Source organism: Lissotriton helveticus, chromosome 1_1 (assembly GCF_964261635.1).
Source record: "Lissotriton helveticus chromosome 1_1, aLisHel1.1, whole genome shotgun sequence".
NCBI lineage: Eukaryota > Metazoa > Chordata > Amphibia > Caudata > Salamandridae > Lissotriton > Lissotriton helveticus.
The window spans coordinates 2138964306-2138986453 of record NC_136057.1 but is presented as its reverse complement, the minus strand read 5'-3'; the positions used below and the strand labels follow the sequence as shown (position 1 = coordinate 2138986453).

Below are 22148 nucleotides of genomic sequence, written 5' to 3'. Positions count from 1 at the left end.
AATGTATTTTCAGCGTCTTCTGGACACTCGTCAGAAGTCCACCACTTACCAGCCAGCACACTGGCACTTCTTCATTCTAGGACTTACACTCTGTAGTGCTACATTCACACTTCCACTAAAATGTGGATGCAGCCAGAGGGCGGTAAAGAAGCCATGACATTTCCAAACTGCATCCAGATGCTTGTCATACTTGCTAACCGTAGCAATTCAGGAAGTAGGCTGCAGCTTTTTTTCAGCAAAATTACAGCCTGCGGGTGTCTCGGTCATCCCTCTAACTACCTTACGGAATTTGTATAGTGAACTCATTGAAAGGCCAAAGCCAGCTCCCTGCACAGAAAGGGAATTACTGACACTGATCTGAAATTTGCATGGAATTTGTAATGCATACCTGGAGTTACTAACTGACAGCACTACACAGCATTAGTGTAATTGCTGATGGGTTAGTGAGGTTAAGGCTGGCCTCAGTGCTCAAAAGTCCCTCATTAAATCATGACATTTAATTCTTATGAATTTGGTAAGTCACAAGTCACGCTTGTTTTCTCTGACCTGGGTCAATTGTCATGTGATGTGATTTCCTGTGATGTCCTCATCGGGTCTAAAGGTCAAGTGATGTCATTATTATCCTAATAGATGGTTTTTGAAGCTGCAGAAATCTGCCCTATTTCACTGTCACAGAAGGTGTGCAATTGTGATTAATTTCAATGAAGTAGAGACCTCCGGGGCCCTCTACGGGAAGGCTGGGGTGCACCCTGTGAGCAGTCCCTTCTCGTGGGAATTTTAAGATGCAGTTTTCCTAGGTGGCTGTTGTGCGCCTTCAATGTTGGGAAAGTGGATGGGCGGCATTTCTGGAAATCAAAATAGAGGTACGATGCTTTATTCTTTTTCACGTGGCACTCAGCCACCGTCTATTTTGCAGTTGTTTGTCTTAAGCATTGAAATATCGGAGATTCTACTCATTTGATTTACTTGTAGAAGATTTAGGAAAATGTGCCTTCTGTTGGTGCTGTCATTTGTGTTTATCGGCAATGTTTCTCTCTCTGTGATCTGTTAACACTGCATTGTCTGATTTAATTCACTGTACTGTGCCTTGTTACCGATTTACTCCACTGTAGTGTGACTTATATACGTCGCTGCTGTGTGCCCGTTACTATACTTCGCTGCTGTGTGCGCTTTCTCTAATCTACTTCACTGCAGTGTTCATTGTGTCTGGTGTACTTGACTGCACTGTATTTAGTCCCTATACTTTTCACTGCAGTGCTCTGTGCACTCATTGGAGCGAGCTTTGTGCCGGATGTATTACGCTGCAGTATCCATCTTTTCCAATCTGACTAATGTGAAAGTAGAGGCCCCCATTCCTATGACCTGGACTGATCATTCTTTGGTAATTATGACAGTGCCCACGGGGAGCACTCCTAATACAAGATGTGCCCTGCAAGTGCTGAAGCGGCCGTGGAGGAAGCTCCGTCTGGAAGACTTTCACACACTTCTTATAACTGACCCCCCCTAAATCCAGTGAGGACCCCGATCAAGCATACGAAGGCTTCTGTGACTGGATTAATTAGGCCCTTGATGCACTGATACCAGCTAAATGGATCAGGGCACGAACTCAGGAATCCAGTCCATGGTACAACGAAGAGATCACCTCCCTTAAGACAGAGTGTAAAATTGCGGAGCGCAAATGGAGGAGAAATTATGACCCTTCGCTCAAAACCCTTTATGCCCAGGCCCAAAAAAAGATATCATCGTAACATTTGCAGAACCCGAGCTACTTATTATGCCACAGAGATTAGCAATAGCCAGAACGCCTCAAAAACCATCTTCAGAATAGTAAAAGAGCTCAGCACCAAAAGAACGGCAGTAAATTCCAACATCCCCCCCCGTACTCTGCGAGAATTTGGCATCTTTTTTTACGGATAAGATTCAGAAAATATATAGTACTTTTCCTACCTTGCCACATCTCACACCCTCAGTGGCTGTGGACAGTCCTAAACATTACCGACATACCTGCACTTAGTCAAGAAGACTTTCTTAAACTGTGCAACAAAATCAAGTCTGGCTCACCGGCAGACCCCCTTAAACCAGCACAATTCAGAGAAGCAGACTGGTTAGTACTTGGTCCTCTTCGAGATATTATAAACGAGTCCTTCTCCACTGCCAACATCCCTTCCAGATGGAAACAAGCTTGGGTCTCCCCCATCATAAAAAAAACCCACGCTAGACCCTAGTCTACCTGAAAACTTCAGGCCCATTTCGTTACTCCCTTGGCCAGCTAAAGTGGCAGAGTCCCATGTTAATACCATCTTGACCAAATTCCTGGTGTCTAATTCCATTCTAGACTGGTCCCAACATGGATTCTACGTTGAACACAGCACCGAAACTGCCCTCCTGAGTGTGACAGAACATCTCCGGACCATACTGGATTCCGGCGGGATGGCAGCACTGATTCTACTAGATCTCAGTGCTGCCTTCGATACGGTCTCACACGAGGTGCTGCTGTTCAGGCTTGAGGAGGCAGGAATATCTGGACAAGCCCTAAACTGGTTTAAGGCTTTTTTATCTGGGAGATCTTTCAGGGTCTCTACCCCGCCGTTTCTTTCCAAAGAGTGTCCCATCAAGCAAGGAGTGCCCCAGGGTTCTGCACTCAGTCCCACCCTATTTAATGTTTACGTCCAACCTCCCGCGGAGGTGGCCAGGAGGCATGGGTTGTCATTGGTATCTTATGCCGATGACACCCAGCTAGTGGTAGCACTGAAGGACGAAGGTGGTCTGAGTGTGCAGAATTTGAAACAGACCCTTGCCGACATCTCTAGCTGGATGACCTCTAACTACCTTCAGCTTAACGCCGGCAAGACGGATGTCCTGCTGGTGGGCAAAGAGACAGCGGCTTGGAACAACCAATGGTGGCCTAAGTCATTGAGCCAACCACCTGAGCCAAAAAGCTGTGTAAAAAATCTTGGAGTATGGGTGGATTCTGCCCTGAATTTTACCCATCAGACTAAAAAAGTTGCTGCCACCTGCTTTGGAATACTTCAGGACCATAAACCAATCCTAAAGTTCTTTGACCAGCAGACACGCCAGATTGTGGTACAATCAGCCATTCTCTCGCGGCTGGACTACGCAAGCTCCCTATTATTAGGGGCAAACGTAGCGGAGAAAACAAGACTGCAACGTGTCCAGAATGCCGCAGCTAGAGCACTGATTGGCCTTCCCCGGCATCAGTCAGTGGCAAACACCCTAGCAAAACTCCACTGGCTTCCGGTAGAGAAGAGGATACACTTTAAGACCTTGTGTCTTGCATTCAAAATCTTGAAAATGTCCTCCCCACCCATGCTAAGTCCACTTCTCACAGCATATGTGCCCCGACGCACCCTGCGTTCAGAGGGACAGAACTTGGTAGTTGTCCCCCGTATCCAACTAGCCCGGATGGGGTGGTCGCTCTTTCTGGTATCTCGCAGCTAAGCTCTGGAACGCCCTGCCGTCCCAGATTCGCGGAATGAACGACCTACTATCTTTCAGAAAGGCTATCAAAACTTACCTCTTCGGCTAAAATTTGTTATGTTGTTGCAAGTTCCAACTGTAGCGGTTATCTCTCCTTTCAGGCAGAAAGCGCCGGAACGCCCCTTTGCTGGGGCAGCCGTGCGCTATACAAACCCATGTAACATAACATAACGTATGCTTGCATTGTGTAACCACTATGCTTCCTTGCTGATGCGCTTGGCTTTATTCTGCTCAATCCCGATGCACTTCAATGTAGTGTATTTTGTGCAGCCACTGTGCTCTGTGCCTAATGTTACTGCCCTGTGCAATGCTCTTGATGCACCTCACTCCGATGGACTATGTGCCTGTTGTTCTTTATGGCAGTGTTCCATTCTCTGTCTCCACTGCTGTATGTTATGCCCTGATACTCTTCACTGCATCGTGTTTTATGCTGCACAGTGTTCTATACCCAATGTCTACTATTTTTATTAGAAGTTACAGGGCATCGAGAGGGTGCTGAGAAGGGCTCCGTTTCATAGGGAGCTCCCGGTGTGGATCCTGGCCCCGGTGCTCCGGTTGGAGGGAAACATGTCCTACCGAGATTGGCGCTATGGCGGATGCGAGACGTTAGCAGACCTCTACCCAGACGATTCCTTCCTGTCCTTTGAACGTGCCATGGAGTCCTTTGCCCTCAGCGGGGGACAGTACCTCCACTACAGAAGCCTCCTGGACATAGCCAGAACAACGTGGCCCCAATACCCGGAAGCGCCTCCGCTTACCTATACTCTTGACATTATTTTATCCTGTGGGAGAGGGAAACGGCTGATTTCCTTGCTCTACTCGGCCATGCGTCGAGACTCGACCCCCCCGATTGCGCCGGCTTGGGCGGCCTGGGAGGCAGACTTGGGGGTGGAGCTGGACTCTGACCAACGGAAAAGAATCGGGCTTCTGACCCGTAAGGTCTCCTGTAATGCACGTTTTAAACTTATACATTTCAACTTTGTCCATCGTACCTATCTGACCCCGGTCTCTCTGAACCGCATATCGGCGGAGAGACGACACACTTGTCCTAGGTGTGGAGCACAGAAAGCGGGTTTTCTCCATCTGGTGTGGGAATGCCCTCTGGTTCATGACTTCTGGAGGGGGGTGGTGGCCCACATTGCTCGAACCGCGAAAATCAAAATTCTCCTAGATCCGCTCCACTGTCTCCTGGCGCTAGTGCCCAAGCCTAGTAAGAAGAAGCTGTCTTATAAATTCTTGAAACTCTTGCTAGTTTTGGCGAGAAGGCGCGTAGCTATCACCTGGATGGGTCAACGAGCGCCAGAACTCTCCTTATGGCTGAGGGATGCTAGAGAATGGTCCCTGGCTGAGGAGACGCAAATGCAGTGCACGCGCAGGGATGGGAAGCTACAGGATGATCTGCTTGCCTGGAGGATGTTGTGCATAGAGGGATTAGCGGATGATGATTCAGATGCCACCAGCGCTGAATTATTTACCCCAGCTGAATCAGAGTCTGAGTGTACGGGGGCGGGAGCTGAGCTGGAGGGTTTGGATCTGGTGTGAATGCCCTAAAGCAACCGCGTAACTATTCCTTTACACGCATTTTTGTGACGAGCTGTGATTCCCACAGGTCCTGACTGTATTACAATGACTGTGCCTTAGATGGGCCTCACATAAATGAGCTGCCTTGTTAAAATCAGTACTAATGATGCCACAGTTGGGGAAGTTAGTTTTTGTTACATGTTAAAGAGTGTAATTGCACAAAAATGGAAAATCGGCGAATACAATGTTAATTCCATGTCCTTTAGGCGCAACTGAACTTTTCCTTTCTACATGCTCTGATCCTACGCCGCCCAGCCTCCGGGATGTGGGCCAAATATGGCTGTGTATTAACCTGCCACCTGCATGTTATTACCTTTTGCATATAAGTGGTCTGGCTTACCATGTACCCTGTGCCTTTTTATAATTTCGCAATGAAAATATTTTCCCAATAAATAAATAAAAGAAGTTACAGGGCATATTTTTTCCTCCAGTACACCTGGGTGCCGGTATATCCATAGTTCCTAAGGTTTCATATTGCTTATGTGAGACATTTGAATAAATTCGAAATTTTATGAGAACATGTGGCTTGAAGTACTTTTCCTGAATGTTTAAAATTTTTGATGTGTATTTGGAGCATCTAAATTTCTTGAAAATGACTGAAACCGGGGGTCAATGGTATTGAAAAGTAGAAAGAGCCCTAAGAACATTTACGGGAACCTGGTTTGGTCGGAAAATGCTGCATTCACTAATGAGTGAGATTAATGAATCTAACAAAAATGGAATGCAGTGTCAGTCTCGTAGTGCATGCCTTTTTTGTTGTTGAAACATAACCTTTCTGTGACCACACTTGTGCATTAGCAGAGTCAATAGCTCTGGCTAAACACTTCGAAGGTCACAAAGGCCAGACCGATTGCATTGCAAATGCTTGTTTAGATTGGCACGGCAGAGCCTCCTACAATGCTTTCAGAGTTTTGTAAGGATTTTGTTTGACCTTGACAGCTATTTTTATCACGCACTTAAGTTTGCAATAGTATAACCCAGAAGTAAAATGCGGCTTCCTCACAGCCACACACTGTAGAGGACTGTAGAAAGCTTTTTCAGGATCTCAAATTGAATGTGCTTGAGCTTCTATCAAAGCACAGGCATTACACCTTGGCGACTGGAGGAGGCCAAGCAGTAGCACTTCAGTTGACACCATATAAAGCTATAAGAAGCATAATCTGTTGTATCTTAGCAACTATACCTTGCTTACCTAGTTGTGGGATGACATATTCACTGGATACTGGATTGTAGAATCTTGTGAACTTTAAAATAATCCACGTATCCAGTATTCGTGGTATTGAGTAGAAGCTGGAGTTGTTGAAGAAATAGGTGAGTGGTTTTTCCATCTTTAAAATTAACAATAAGACCGCAGAGAAGAATGATAGATATTGCTGTTCAAAAACAGCTATAATGCATATTCATGTATGGTGGTGCTAGGAAATTGTAATTTTAGATATTACATGTATTATTATGTAGACATTGCTCTATGAAGTAATGTCAGCAATATACATTGTGGTGGTTTTGTGTTAATGAATGATGGTTAAATATATTGCATATGGTACATTATGTCAGGCATGGTGAGCGTACTAAGTTGTAAATTAAGAATGAAGTCCTTGTTTTTTAGGTTACATGTATAATGCTTTATGCACTATTTTAAATGAATGATAAGATATCTTTGTAAAATTATCATTGTAAACAAAATGCCTAATAGTTAAATTAAGATAAACTATGTTGTACTGAATGGTCTGAGACTAGAATAATAAGAAGCGTAACTGTATTTTACTGCAGGAGATACTGCACAGTACGACCCAGATATACCCTCAACAAGCCGAGCACCCTGTGCAATCCAGACCAAGTAAACCTATACCAGCAACTGCTACCAGCCCGGCCTTATCCTCTACTTTAAACACTACCATCACTGGCAGTTTATCTGCCCCCACGCATATCACCAACTACCCTCGTAAGTACCTACCATTCAGCAGATAGCCTCACAACAAGTGGCCCTGTAAGAATATCAACCACACCAACAGTTAATAATATCACTCCTTTCGGGCCACCTGTTTCAATACCGAAATAACTGCTCACTTCAGTCTCTGACCACATCAAAAGTGTTCGAAGGAATACAATGTGTCAGGTGGCTTAAGCTATAAGAATGCTGCACGGCGAGGAAGACAACTCCAATAGCAATACCCTTACCATTACCTAGCCAACAGCTGAGCTAGGTTCCTTGTGCACAGTTGAATCTGTAACTTCTATAGCCAAAGGTGCCACATCGGAAGTAAATAATGACAGAATAGTTACCTTGAAAAACATACCCTACAAATTAAGATCTATGTAGCAGGATAGGGAAAGTTTGAAAACGCATTGGCATTTATGGCAGCTGCTTAGTTGTAGGTGAGCTTCGGTACACTATTGGTGACAATTTAAGTAACCTCTCGTCCATTTAAAAGAAAATAAACTTAGGTCATTTATGAGAGAACACCTACAGAAGTGCTAAGACAGGAGTATGACAAAACGACACTATGTGGATAACATGTTGGAGGTTAGGGCTAATCGTTGAGCAATGAACTGAAGGACACATTCGATCAGCAGCTTTTTTAAAGCAGTTTGCAGGATAAATAGCAATGGGGAATGTACCAAGAACAAACACAATAAGGCTACCTACTTCACTTGTATCAAAATCATCCAGCACCACCAGTCGAACAACTCTCCATGGAAACTTAGTACCACCCTCCCAGTATGAATCAGCTACAAAACTTTGGAGTCTGCATAAATCTACAAACATCACAGGAGACAGAAAAACAGCTGCTTGGAAAAACCGTCAGTAGGACTTTTGCCATTGCTGTAAGAAAACACTGCTTTTTGGAGAAAACCCTGCCTCTTGAGGCCAGGCGACAGGGTGCCTTTTATGAAAGGTGTGAACATGTCAGTGCAAGCTTATATGCTCCTATAGTGGCCTTTTCCATTAAACTACACTACAGGTGATAGGCTGTCCATAGGATAACATGGGCTAGCACCCAGGCAATCCTGGGGTCATTTGCTCCATTATGGTACCACCTAAATATGTCATGTTTGGTATCAATCAACGTGCCTTCTCACTGCTGACACAAATCAAGGCTAATGTTGAATGCACTCGGGTGAGGTTGCCCACCTGTTTGCCCAGCTTCTCTGTACTCTGGCTGGTAGCCTGCGCTGCGCTACAGCCAAAACAGGATTCTGAACCCTTGCCAGGCAGTGTGATAACTCCTAAGAGTCAGGAACAAAGGCCTGGGTAAGAAGGAGGTCACACCTCCCTCCTAAGAAGGCTAGTGTAGTGGCTTCAAGGTGGTGAGCTTCCAAGACTACATTGCCTCTGATATGCATCAGGGCTGACTCCCAGAGGAGGAAACGGCCCTCCGCCTACCCCTGGCAAATTTGCACCCGGGCAGGCTGGAAATTCGGTATAGCAGGTGTACACCCACAGAAGGCTAGCCAATCCTCAAGGGTGGGATGCCTGGTCTTTAGAGCTATGAAAGACTTTAACCATTTTTAATGGGGTAGAAATAGTAGGCTCTGGTTAGAAAATGTGACTACACCCCCAGATGTGGTCACATCAGGAGTGGAATAACCGCTAGGGCAAGCAGCCCATTAGCCCTTGCACCCACACCCCAAATGCTCTTAAATCAGGATTTAAGGGTTACCCCTGACATCAGAACCTTAGTTCTGAACAACCTGTATCGAAGGAAGAGGACAGAGAAGAGCCCCATATCTGCGATAAAAAGACTTTCGCAAAGAGAAAGAGGGGTTCTCTGTCCCGGGGGCTATGCTCCTGGAACTGCTTGATTGACACTCGTCCGAGGCTAACTTTTGGTTCCCCAGACAGAGAGACCCCTATGAGAGCTTGAAGCATCCTCAGACATCCCTGGACTAGTCTCACTACTCCCCTAAAAACTGCAGGCAAAACAACTCTCCGGATCCGAAGATTCCCTGGCCATCAGGCCCTCTAAGGGAACACCCAAATCCAGATGATCTAGTGCATTGTGGGAACTGTAGCCCTGCATTCCACAAAGTTACAGGCAGCAACAGCATTCCCTGGGACCACCAGACGTCGAAGTACCTTTTTCCAATGATTACTGCTGCCAAGGCTTGTTGGTCGCCAGCCGGCAATCGACCTCTGCTCTCGATGTTGCATCTAGAGGAAACTCCATTCGACCTTTAACTGACTTCAGCAACCACTACGTTGTGTTTTTACCTCTCATTCACCTCAACACTGTGTAAGCGGTAAAAGCAGCTCTCCTGGTGCTCCTGTTCAGCACCAGGGACAGCCAGGACAACTCTGCACCCAGGGGCCACAGACCAAGTAAAAGTAAACTGACTGTCGTGGCCTGGTCTTGGGACCACATCACATTTACCCTGCAACGGTTCCACGCAACTCGACCTGAAAGTGAACGATTGTCACTAGTGGTTTTTCCTACTGACTGCAATGTTAAAGTCTCACAGTATTCTTTTGCACTGATTTTATATAGCTTCTAAAATCTCTAACTATGGTTATACATATGCTACTCTGTTCGTTTTGGTGTATAAATTAGGATAAAAATGCACTTTCTTTTTATAAATTGGTGTTTGATTTCTCTCAAATTATGTCAATTACTTATCGTCCATGTTGGTACTCTGAAATTCTTAATACGTGTTCCTCTAATAAAGCCTGACTGCTCTTTGCCACACTACCAGGATTTAGCTAAGTATTTATTATTGTGAATCCAAGGACCATCTTTAGGGTCTGTGAGAGTATTGTATGGTGAAGCCAAACTACCATCACCAAATAATACTCCCCCTTCCTACAATTTCTAGGTTGATTCTTGATTTATCACTGTTGTAGTATTAATATTTATTTAGCAGAAACCTTGAAAAATCTGTTTGTTATGCAATTTTTGGAGTATAGTGTAATTGTATATCATTTGCTGGTGGATATGTATGTATGCAAAAAATGAATACACTTTGGAAAAAATATCTACGTTCTTCACTGGCGTATTCGTATTCATCATTCATTTTAAAGTCATTAATATTAAATGGTATTTGGTGAGGTTCTCTGTGCATCAGCAAACTCCTTTCACAGCCAATGTATTTTATCATATGCATTTCTTCATCCAAGTAAATTATCAGAATTAACAGTTCAATACATGTGTACTTGACCAACAAGTATGTATCTACATATAAGCAAACATATATGTTTGTAGCATGTATTACTGTAGATATACATGCTTTGAATGCTCAAACCATCTAGTGTTGGGCCTGGACATTAGCAAATTGTTTTTCTTTGAAGAAGTTTCAGTCACAAGACCTATTCTAACTCCTCCCTTGTTCCAGAATGCAGTAGCACAACGGATCCACCTTGTTTTCTTCTGCCATCGCGCAGTGTTATTTTTTTACTCTAGGGCCAACTCTCCTGTGGGAGTAAGACTCGCACAGGAGTGAGCGCTGATTGGCTACCTGCAACATGAGAAACAAATGTTACAGTCAGCCATTACAGGTCACATGGACTTAGTCCCCTGTCCTGAGATTATTCAGTAACAAAAAAATAAAAGGGGGCAGGGTAGGGATACACTGCCCCCCCCCCCCTCCCCAGCCCTTGTGGAGGGATCACTCCGGGCCCAAAAACTGATTATTATAAAAAAATAAAGCCGACCGGCATTTTTAATTTAAGTAATTCAACAGTCGGGGTGGTCCGGGGACCAGGCCCAGGCCTGAGGAGGTGGTCTTTACTTTAATATATATGGGGATGGGGTGTGACTGGGAGCCCCCTTTCCTCAGGCTACTCTGCTGCACACAGGCAAAGGCCAACAGGAGGATGGATAGCCTTAGGGGGGTTGGACGCAGAGCCACAGGTCAGGCAGCCTACTCAGTGATGCTCATTGCCAAAGGCCATGCGTGGTGTGGGGTTGCTTGCATGCGAGGAGTTGGCCACAGGGCGTGGCCGGCAGCCAGATCGTTTGGCCAGTCCCCCGCCAAACAAACACCGCGCATAGCGGGGTGTCTTGCTCTACGTATAGTAATAATATATTAATTTACATTTAAAAAATAAACATTCAAAATTCACAGAAAAATAAAGGTTAAAGTGACGTTCTAATTAGGTGAAAAAGTTAGTGACAATGTCATATTTTAAACAAAAAAAAAACTGAAATTCACCATTTATGGTTATTTCAAATATCTACAGCTCATGCTCTTAAGTAACTATAACTCGCACCCTAACCATGCACAGCTAATTACCCCACATACTACACTCATGACGTGTTCTATACCGTCATTGATAACATCATTGCAGCATTTGAAATTTCATTATTGATGACAAAACTGTGCATGGCGGGGGCGAGTTATAATTACTTGAGATAACTATCACTGGTTAACTTTTTTTTCTAGTTTAAAATGTTACGTTGTCACAGAAATTTTCACCTAGGTATAACATCCCTTTGGCCTTTGTTTATGTCAGTCAAAATATATATATATATATTTTTTTTTTTACTGAAAAAACAAAGGTTAAAGAGACATTCTAGTTAGGCTCTAGTTTCTCCCATACAAAACCAGTGAAATTCAGCAAGAAGCTAACTATAAATCACGCCCCCCACAATGCACTGCTCATTACCTGACACATTACATCACTCATGACATGATCAGTGACATCACTGATGACATCATCCAGTGACTGTGAGTGTTTTTAAAAAGTTTGAGTGTTAAATACATATACCAAGGTGTATTAATGAATCAGTGGGTGCCTGTATGGATGATTCAGTGGGTGCAAGACTGACTGTATAAGTGAGCGATTAGGTGGCTCTGTGAATGTATGGGTGAGTGACTAGGTTGTCTGATTGTCTGTATCAGTCTGTCAGTTGGTGTCTAAGTGGCTGCATGGGTGTGTGAGTGGGTACGTGTGTGGCTGAATGGATGTGTCAGTGGTATATGGGTGAGTAACTGCATATGTGAAAGGCAGGTATCGGAGAGTGTTGGAGTACATGAGTGACTGTGAGTGAGTGATTGTGAAAGTGGCTGTATGGGTGAGTGTGTGCTTGTGTAACTGACAGTATGGGTGAGTGAGTATGTGTTAATATATGTATGAATAAGTGAGTGTGTGTATAACTATAGGTGAGTAAGTGGCTGTGTGATTGACTGGGTGAGTGAGTAGGTGTGTGAGTAGCTCTATGGGTGTATGAGTAGCTGTATTCATGTATGAGTAGATGTGTGTGTAGACCTATGAATCAGTGAGTGGGTGTGTAAGTCTTGGTATGGGCGTGTCAATGGTTTTGAGAATGATAGTGTGGAAGTTGGAGTGGGTGTACGAAAGGCTATATTGAGGTGTGAGTGGGTGCGACAGAGATTCTGTGGATGATGTCATCAGTGATGTCATTTGAGATGTCATCAGTGATGTCACTGACCATGACATGAGTGATGTAATATGCAAAGTCATAAGCTGTGCATTGCGGGCGTGAGTTATAGTTAGCTCAGCTAACTATAACTGCTGAATTTTACTGGTTTTGTACGAGTAAAACGTGACCCTAATTATAACGCCTCTGTAACCTTTGTTTATTTCAGTGAATTTCTAGTGTTATTTAATTATATCCCCTAACTATAACATCCCTTTAATCTTTGTTTTTTTTATAGTGAATTTCTAAGGTTTTTATATGCTAATTCCTAACTATAATGTCCCTGTAACCTTATTTTTTTTCCGGGAATTTCAAAGGTATTTTTAATTTTACTTCCTAACTGTAACCTGTAAACTTTGAGAGTGGGTGTGTGAGTGGCTGTATGGGTCTGGGAGTGAGTGTATAATGTTTAGGTAATTACGTAAGTGCAAGAGTAGTGCCTGGGTGATTGTATGAGTGCAATTGCCAAGGACACACTGCGAATACCAGGTGTCCTTGACAAAGTGTAAAACACATAAATAGACATGTTTTGCATAGAGCTTCAGTGTAGCTGTTTAGTAAGATACTAATTTAACTTTCCCTTTGGATTCATTTGTTGAAATAACTATGTGAAAAAAGCGTTTTCCTTCTTCACAGTAACACTGGATGTCACAATGACCTCAGTAATCACAAATACAAATGACAAAGTGTAAATCAGATATATAGACATATTTTACACAAAGTTTGAGTCTAGCTCTTAAGTAACATTGGTTTAACTTTCTTTAACAACACATTTGTAACAAACAAAGTTTCAACAAATAACTTTCAACATCTGAACTCACGAATAGAACATAACTACCAAACACCCAACAAACTGCCCATTGTTAACCAAACTCATGGGGAATCAAAAACTGCTGCAAAACTACTGCAATGCACAATCTGTGACAAGACCCTCTCTAGAGGGACAAACAAAAAATATTCATGTGGGACGATGCCCATTTTATGTCATCTTAAAACCTTTTATAGAAAACTTCTACAACTGGCAATCTAGCAGAGGGAAACTGGAGGATCATCTACATCAGTAGCAGCAGCAACAATTCCCGGCCATAAAGCCCCTACAGATACGCAGACTTCTACAACCGATATGGCTCCAGAGTTTTCAAGAATGGCCATGTATTGTATGGGCTGTAGTAGTGTTATAAGTGCTGGTGAGCAATATGTTACAGCTATTCACAATGCTGCAAAAAATCAGACATGCACATTTCTTCCCCTTTTATACTTTCTCCACATTTCTCGGTGCACATTTTTCGAATTCCTCCTGTCCCAGTTGCCATTTTTGTTACCATAAAAAAGAACAAAAACATTTTAAAACTTTACAAAATCACTAAAAAAAAGAAATTCAAAAACATAACAAACTCATGTCACAGAGAAATAAAGGTATATTATTGGATAATATACTTTTCAACTAAAAGAATGAGATGAACATGACCACTTATCCATCTTGAACATTGTTTAAGAGGAGTTCATAGTGAGCAGATTTGTTCTATGTACCATATGTCACAAGACATTGTTAAGGGATCAAAATAATAATCTTGCAGGACTACGTCCATGCTTTACCATCTAAGAACATACCATGGCAATAGTGTAAAGCAGCAAGAAGGAAACCCAAGGTTGAAGGACCCTCAACTTCAATAACACCAACACACTGGGGCAGAGAGTTGCTTCAGAGGTCCAATTTCAACTTCAAGATTTGGCTCCACACTTTTTCTGGAGCTCCACACTTTTCCTGGAGGGCATCATACTGCATGGATTGAGGAGTTGTAGTGAGTGCTGGAGAGCAGTCCAGAACAGCCCTTCGCACTGCTGCAAAGAATCATAAATGTTGATGTTTCATAGTTTTTCTAAATTTACAGGCTTTTTATTATGTTACAAAATGGGTATCTCATTTATTGTAACACTACTTACATATAATTTGCCGCATGGACAAGTCAGAGCGCTCCTCTACAAATGAATACATAGCTAAGTTTTTATCATTATTCACATTTTCACTTTTTAAATACAAGTCAACAGTCTATGTTTGAATCTTCTAGTGAGTATGTCCACAACACGTACAAACCTACTCTGGTTTTTGAGACCACACTGTGTTACATTTTGTAATCTCTTTTCAAAACTATCAACTGTAATAACTGTGTCCTGTTCTGCAACTCCTCCTTTCAACAACTCTTCATTTTCCCTAGAATCCTGCTCAGGACCAAATAAACAAAACTGCACATCATCACAAACCTTTTCTACGTCTGCCACAGTACCATGCAAAAGTGCTCTATGCGTTTGTCCTAAACAGGAGTTTTCACATAGTACAGCCTCCTAACTCAATTTCGATTTTTTGAGTGGTGTACAGCTAACATCCTAAAATGATGAAAGGTGCGTTGGGACACTTTGTTTGACTAACAAGCTCCTGAGTGTCCCTGCAAATTTGTATGTTTTCTTTTCTTGAAAGGGTCAAATGCTTTTAAAGTACTTATTTTGTGTTTTAAACTTCACCTTGGAAAGATATAGAGAAATGTCCTTAATATATCAATGGATTGCTGTTGAATACTACAAACACTACTACAATTCCATTACTATACAGGCGCCCGACTCTGCCTTCATTGTACCTGTTCTCCAATAACTTGTTCTACATTTGTAGGTACCATCACCTCTTTTGCTATAGGAGTGCCATTCTTTATTTCATTAGATCAACCTCTGTTATCAATAGCATGAACTAATATATTATCCTGGGGATAGCTTTCTTCATTAAAGAAAGACTCTGTACTAGAAGTATGTATGCATTCTCCACTAAAAACTGCACAAAAGTTACTTCTATTCACTAAAACTTTTCCTGGTTTTGTCTCCTCATGCACAACACCATTTTGTTAAGTCTTCATTCTATTTATAATCAAAATGAAAAGCTTCTTCTTCAAAGCAAAGGCCTTATCAACTACTCTCTAAACTTGTTCTTTCTGTTTCAGTGCCTCTCTCCTTCTTCTATACTTTTTCATAGTTCTCAGTAGATTTATAACTACTCTACTATGAAACATCCTGGCTCTGATTTCCTTAAACTGCTCCTGTCTCCTGGTTAAGGTTTGTCCATATTTGTTACATTCTTTCCTGTTCTTGTTATATAGATGTTATCCACTGTTTTTCATTCTCATATTTTGAATTTTATTTTCATTGTTTTGTAATCTTTGGAAATGTCCACATATATTTTGACTTTGTCCTCTTAACAGTAGCTCTTTTTTCTTCCTCCACTTTGTTTATATTTTTCCCCTTATGTGTCTCCATTCTGCACAGATACTGTAGTTGCTTCTGTTCCTTTTTCCTCCAAGCTTTTGTAGGTTTTCTATCTGTAGTTATGCAGATATTGGTCTGTAAAAAAAATATATTTGAATTTATATTCTAGCCAATGTACCAACTACTTTACTACTGGCTTACACATAATACAACAACTGTTATGTTATGTTGCAGTTTTAAATCTACAGATGAACCTAGCAACATAACTACAAGCACTTACTTCAATGTACCAAACCCAAATTTAAAACATTGTCCTTTTTAAAGGCATTGCTCATGGTAGCTTTCAACAGTACTAACATCTTAAACACATACCTTCTGCCAGATACAGTTCATCTGATGTATATTTTTTTCACATCACTGTGATACTCTTTTTTTTAAAATCAAACTCCCATATACATCTTTATTTCTAATGTAATTTTTTAAAATAATTAAAAAGTTATATACATACTAGTGAATTGAGTTTGTAGATTATATTGTTGTTTTAGCTCTTTCTGGATGGTTTTGACACTGTTAACATTTTTGAAAACTAAGCACAAGAATGGAACACCATTCTCATAGAAAGCAACTATAAAATGGCAATGTTTTACATTTTGCCCTCTATGATCATGAGAAAGGCAGCAAATGAAATTATGTCTTCCATTTTAGACTATTGTATCTGCACTTGTAAATGTTTAGCATCTGTTAATCCTTTCCCTCTCTTTTAGAACAAGGTTCCTGTCGCTGCATGTTCGCAATGTTTTCGCAATGATCGCCGAATACTCGCAAAAAAAACGAGTCCAAACCTATATCTAGCTTCAAGTTTTTTATTTAAATACTGCTCAACCGTTTTTTACATAGTCCTCAATTGGAATTTAAAGTTTATAATTACTTAAATTGTGTTAGTACATTTTTTTAAAGTTGAGGAGTAATATCTCTTTAACACCCTTCCCCCAATACGCTCTTAACTCAGTGTACCTAGCAGCCAGTGAAACCAGTAGATCAAACATTCATAGCACATTCTAGAAGGAACATGCTACTTCCAAATGAGATACAGCAGGTATGATCTACTCCACAGATTCAAAAGCATAAAGTGTCAGTATTACTTTTCTTTTTTTAAACAACAGGCAATAAAGGACTTTTTGCTAAGGCATCCAACACACTACATAATTTTATTCACTTTCATGCTCACAGCATCCAGAGAAACATATCTTTTTTTTTTTTTTAAAACCTCTATTTCAACTGCTTTTCATTTGGAAAACTACCTCATTCAGCTCCAACCTTTTCCTGACTGCTATTGCTCCTACACTTCAAAATGCTTAGTGTGGACTGTGGGCACAGCTATGTCTATTGGGCTAAAGAGGCTGCAAAAAACCGAGGTATTGACAGCGACGTGAGTCTCCCAAATGTGGAGATAACGTGGTTTGGCCAGAGAGGTTTAAAGTTTCATCAGTTGCTGGCTTTTTAAAAAATCCATTGAGGATTGCCGAGCTCCTCTCCTCATGATTGTGCACTGTGGTGGCAATGACCTAGGCACATTGCCTTGGGTAGGGTTGGAAATCCAAATGAAAGATACCTTTTTAGAACTGATGTCGCTTTCCCTCACACTGTCTTGGTGTATTCTAATATATGCCAAAGACAGAAAGGTAAGTGGTCAAATCAATTCTGTTCACAGATTGACAAAGCCGGGAAACACGTAATTAAAACAGTTTCTGCATTCCTCAGAGACCACTGCATGGGCTGTACCTGTAACAACAATATGCGTTTTGACATGCATGGAATTTATAGAAATTATGGAATGCACTTTACAAAGGCAACAGAGTGTTCTAAGTAACCTGAAACTCTGCATTCAGTCTTATTTGTAGCTGTCATATCCACACAATCAACACAAAGGCTCTTGTCAGTGTCACCCTAGTACCTGAAATATTGTAAAACATTTTTTTTATAGAGATCCTCTTTTTTTATTTGTTAGGAACTTGTCGGCGACGTCGCAAATAAATTGAGTTATCACAAAACAAAAGTAGGCATTCAACCGCCACCAGCACATCCAAAAATATTAACTAAAAAATGTTATTCTAAATATTGCGCTACACATATTACTATATACATGCTTCGTTAAAAAAAATGTTTTACTCGTTTTTGTACTAAGTTTATTTAAAATCCATCTTTAAGACGTATTTTCAGTTTTTGCAGTTATGTGGGAAGTCACAATGACATGTTAACCACGACGATTTTGCCTTTTCCATGAAGTGAAAAACACATACATGCACACACATTACGGTATTTTACACACTAGGGGTTTATCACCATAAAATAATGTTCTTTCCGGACTATACCATCCAGGTGCAGAGGCAAAGACACTCCTTTATGGCAGTGAAGAAATGTCTTTGGCAACACAACCTGAAATATTCACTGGTCTTCCCTGCGCGCTTGCGGGTGGTGGCAAGTGACAAGACGCATTTCTTTGCTACAACGAAGGAAGCTGAAGACTGGCTGCACGCCTTCACCGCTGCTGAACCTCGGGATGCCTCTGCGTCGGTCACCTTACCAAAATTGAGGGGCCCGGACGCCGCCATCGGAGAGAGAGAAGATCGATAGTGGCCCCGACGCCGCCCTCGCCGGCGATGGGACCGCACACGGACTTGATTCTTAGTGGACAACGAGATGCCCTGCAGGCGGTAGCGGAGATCAGTGGTTCTTTGGTGGCTGAAGACGCATCAAATTCCAGTCAACATGACTTGTACAGCGACGACGAGCAGGTGTATGGACTGCAAAACTCACAGAACTCGACTGAGCAGCCGAACTTCTCTCCGCAGACAGCTGACATCATCATATGAACACTGTGAGACTCTATCCTTGATTGAACTGCAAACTGAGGTATTGTGGTGTATATGTAGAAGAATTCAGTTGTTAATGATGTGATCATGTGCAGTAGCCACTGTTTGGTCTCCGAGACGCGTATGGAGCGGTGAGTGGCATCATGTTATTGGAGGGGAGGACTTGATCTCACACTTTGTCACTGCTGCACAAGCACTAATATGCATCATTCGCCTAGCGGGTGTCCCTGAGTTGGGGTACATAGATTGCTTACATTATATTGTATTATGCCTGAAGACGGGGAGCCTCTGGGACGCTGGACACATATATTGTTAATCACCTGTACTTAGTCCGCAGCGCACCCCTCCAGGTCGTTTTGACTGTTGCCTCTATTAAGGGTTTAGACGATTGCTTGTTGCACCATCGCCCTTTTGGAATTTTTTATGTTTGTCATTGTTTTGGTTTATTATGAGATATAATTTATTGTATGCCTTTCTCACACAACAGAAAATGCCACGAGTCATCATGCTGGGGAAGTTGTGCATTGCTGGGTCATTTATGCTGTATAAGTCTGCTGGATTGCTAAGGACACATGGTCGTTTTATGTATTATAGAAAACATGTCTGCAGTTAAAATTGGTACATGGAATGTGCGGGTCATGCATACACCGTCACGTAGGTATCAGATATACTCATACCTCAAAAGACATCACATACAAATAGCTCTCTTGCAAGAGACAACCCTGGCTAAATCAGAAATCCAACGCTTGCACCGCTGCTGGCATGGCCAATTATACGCCACGGGGTATTCAGCATATGCAAGCCGCACGCTAATCTGGGTGCGGCCAGGGGTCCCACTTAAAATCACGCAATCGTTAACAGACACAAAGGGCAGATACGTGGTGGTGAAGGGCACGTTGGATGGCCGGCAGGTTGTGATTGCATCACTGTATGCTCCCAACACCGACCAGGCAACCTTTTTTGAGGATACGTCGCGCGTCCTAGCGCCGTGGCATGATATACCATAGTTTTTGGGGGAGACTACAACAGCGTACTTGACGCCTCACTGGACCGCTCCTTTCCACCCCTTCCGGGCACAACCACACATACTGCTATGAAGGCGCTGACTAACTGGGCAAGGCAGTGGCGTCCCAGGGACATCTGGAGACACCGTAACCACCATGACAGGGTGTATTCCTACTATTCCGGCGCTCACGATTTACATGTATGGCTAGACCGATACATGCTTTCGGAGGAGATACTTCCGCATATATCTGCAGTCTATTACTTAGGCAGGACACATTCAGATCACAACCCGCACATATTGGAGGTATCGTGGGAACGCCCCCGGCCACCAATCCCAACCTGGCGGATGCAACCAGACATGTTATTGGATGCGCCCTTCCAGAACCTGCTGGCCACACATATAACACAATACTTTGAAGAGAATACTGGCACAGCCACGACACCCCACGTAGAATAGGATGCGTTTAAAGTAGTAGTTAGAGGTGAATGTCTTAGTGCAGTGGTTCCCAAACATTTGACTCCTGAGGACCCCCATTGAGTCACAACTGGAAGCCGGGGACCCCCAAGCAATTTATAGTCATTAAAAAAACACATGTGCACACAAATCAAATACTCAAAGTACTAAGGATTTTGGGGCCAGATGTACGACCATTTCATTTAGCGCCTCGCAATTGGTGAACCATTGCGAGTGGCAAACTGCGAGTCGCTAAATGAAATGTGAACAGTGTGTTTAACACTGTTTGGGATTCCCAATGGGGTCGCAATTTGCGAGTCCATTGGGAATGCCGGCCCTCCCAGGGATGGTGGCCTGCTGGGCTCAGCAGACCACCATGTCTGGGACTGCTTTTAAATAAAGCAGTTTTTAAAAAAAATGCAGCCCGTTTTCCATGCATTTAAAAATAAAAAATAAAAACGTTTTCGTTTAATTTTTTAAGGGCAGGCAGTGGTACCCATTTGCGCATATAAAAACGGGTTGCACATCTGGCCCGTAGCATTTTATATTGAAGGAATACCCCCTCTGTCACATGTATTTACTTTGTTTTATAGCATCTCTCCTACCATTGTAGGATGTCAGAGCATTTTACATCACACACACATAGAGACAATGAATCATATATGTAAATCAGTGTATAGAAAATGTTACATAATGTAAAGGGGACTACAAGGTGTAGTCGTCACATGTCAGTCATACTGGTAGGCATTTTTAAAGAGTGCTTGGTCTGGAAAAGCACAAAGTCAGGATTCAGAACATAACACAGTGGCTAGCACTGACTTTAACATTAAAATTGTATTTCCACCCAAATAAATATTTTTTGCAGCATCAGGATAATGAATGACTGGGAAAACATAAGTTACTAACTGGTACCATGCAGTTTGCAAGCAGCTCTTTGATGACAGCTTATAGGTCCTTCTGCTAGATTAGGATTGTCCCTTATGAAGTGCACAGAAAAAAGAATCTCTGTGACAAAAGCAGTAACCACGGACCTATGCACATAAAATCTGCTTTTTAAAATGCATGTTACATGTTCTTTGCAGTAGGCACAAAGTCAAAGCTGCAACTGAACAAAACTCTCCACTCTCTCCAGCAGGTACATTAATCATTGGCATTATCTTGACACTTTTATTGTTGCTCGAACTCTGCTAATTATACAAGAAAATTTGCTGTGATTTTAAAACTGCTGCCTACAGACCCCCTGGGAATGTGTCACGGACCCCAGTTTGGGAAACACTGTCTTAGTGTACAGGCGGGTATACGAAGGCAGCTGGAGACTGAACTCACACGTCTTGAAAATGATTTACTCCAAAGAGAGGGAGAGGCACTAGGGAGCAATGATGGGTCATTGGCGCGAATCAGAGGGGAACATTCCAGATTACTTGAACGGCTCTGCAATTTGAACTATGCAGCACACTCGGCGCGCACCCACCATATGGGAGACAAACCTGGAAAGTTGTTGTTGTGGCTAATACGACAAGATACAGTTAGCACACCCGTGACCACTATACAAAACACAAATGGCGATATGGTACATACCCAAAGAGACATACACAATGCCTTTGTAGAGCACTACTCCGTGATGTATAGGTCTTGCTTGCGAACTACAGATGAGGTCATACAGGAGTTTCTCTCTGCTCTGACATTGCCGCGACTGGCAGAGCATCCGCAAGATGAATTGGGTGCTCCTTTGCTGCCGGACGAACTACCGGATAGCATTTTCTCCCCCTCGAATGGCAAATCACCAGGTCCGGACGGACTGCCGGCTGAATTTTTTAAAGCCTACTCTGATATGTAAATACCGGAGTTGTTGCGGGTATACAAAGCGGCCCTAGACGACTCAACCCTTACACTCACGCAAAATGAGGCGACACTGATCTCACTCCTGAAACCAGGCAGGGACCCTGAAATTCTTGGTTCCTATCGTCCATTGGCTCTGTTCAACACAGACTATAAAATCCTTGCCTCCGCCCTAGCTAAGCGAATAGCCCAGTTTGTACCAGCTCTGGTCCATAGCGATCAAAATGGATGTGTCCCGACTAGGAGCACCTCTCTTAACATCCGTAGGTTATT

The 22148-nt window shown here is 42.6% G+C and overlaps 1 protein-coding gene across 3 annotated transcripts in view; it reads right to left on the bottom strand.

Moving 5' to 3' along the window:
• C1_1H1orf146 (chromosome 1_1 C1orf146 homolog) overlaps window positions 1–22148 on the bottom strand; it is a 378199-nt gene that overhangs the window by 35959 nt on the left and 320092 nt on the right. Inside the window, exon 6 of one of the 3 annotated variants that reach the window (XR_013595255.1) lies at window positions 15637–15839. The exons of the other annotated variants lie outside the window; for them this stretch is intronic. The gene's annotated coding sequence lies outside the window, so the exon portion shown is untranslated. Of the gene's footprint in view, window positions 1–15636; window positions 15840–22148 lie in introns of those variants that run through there. 3 annotated transcript variants of the gene reach the window in all.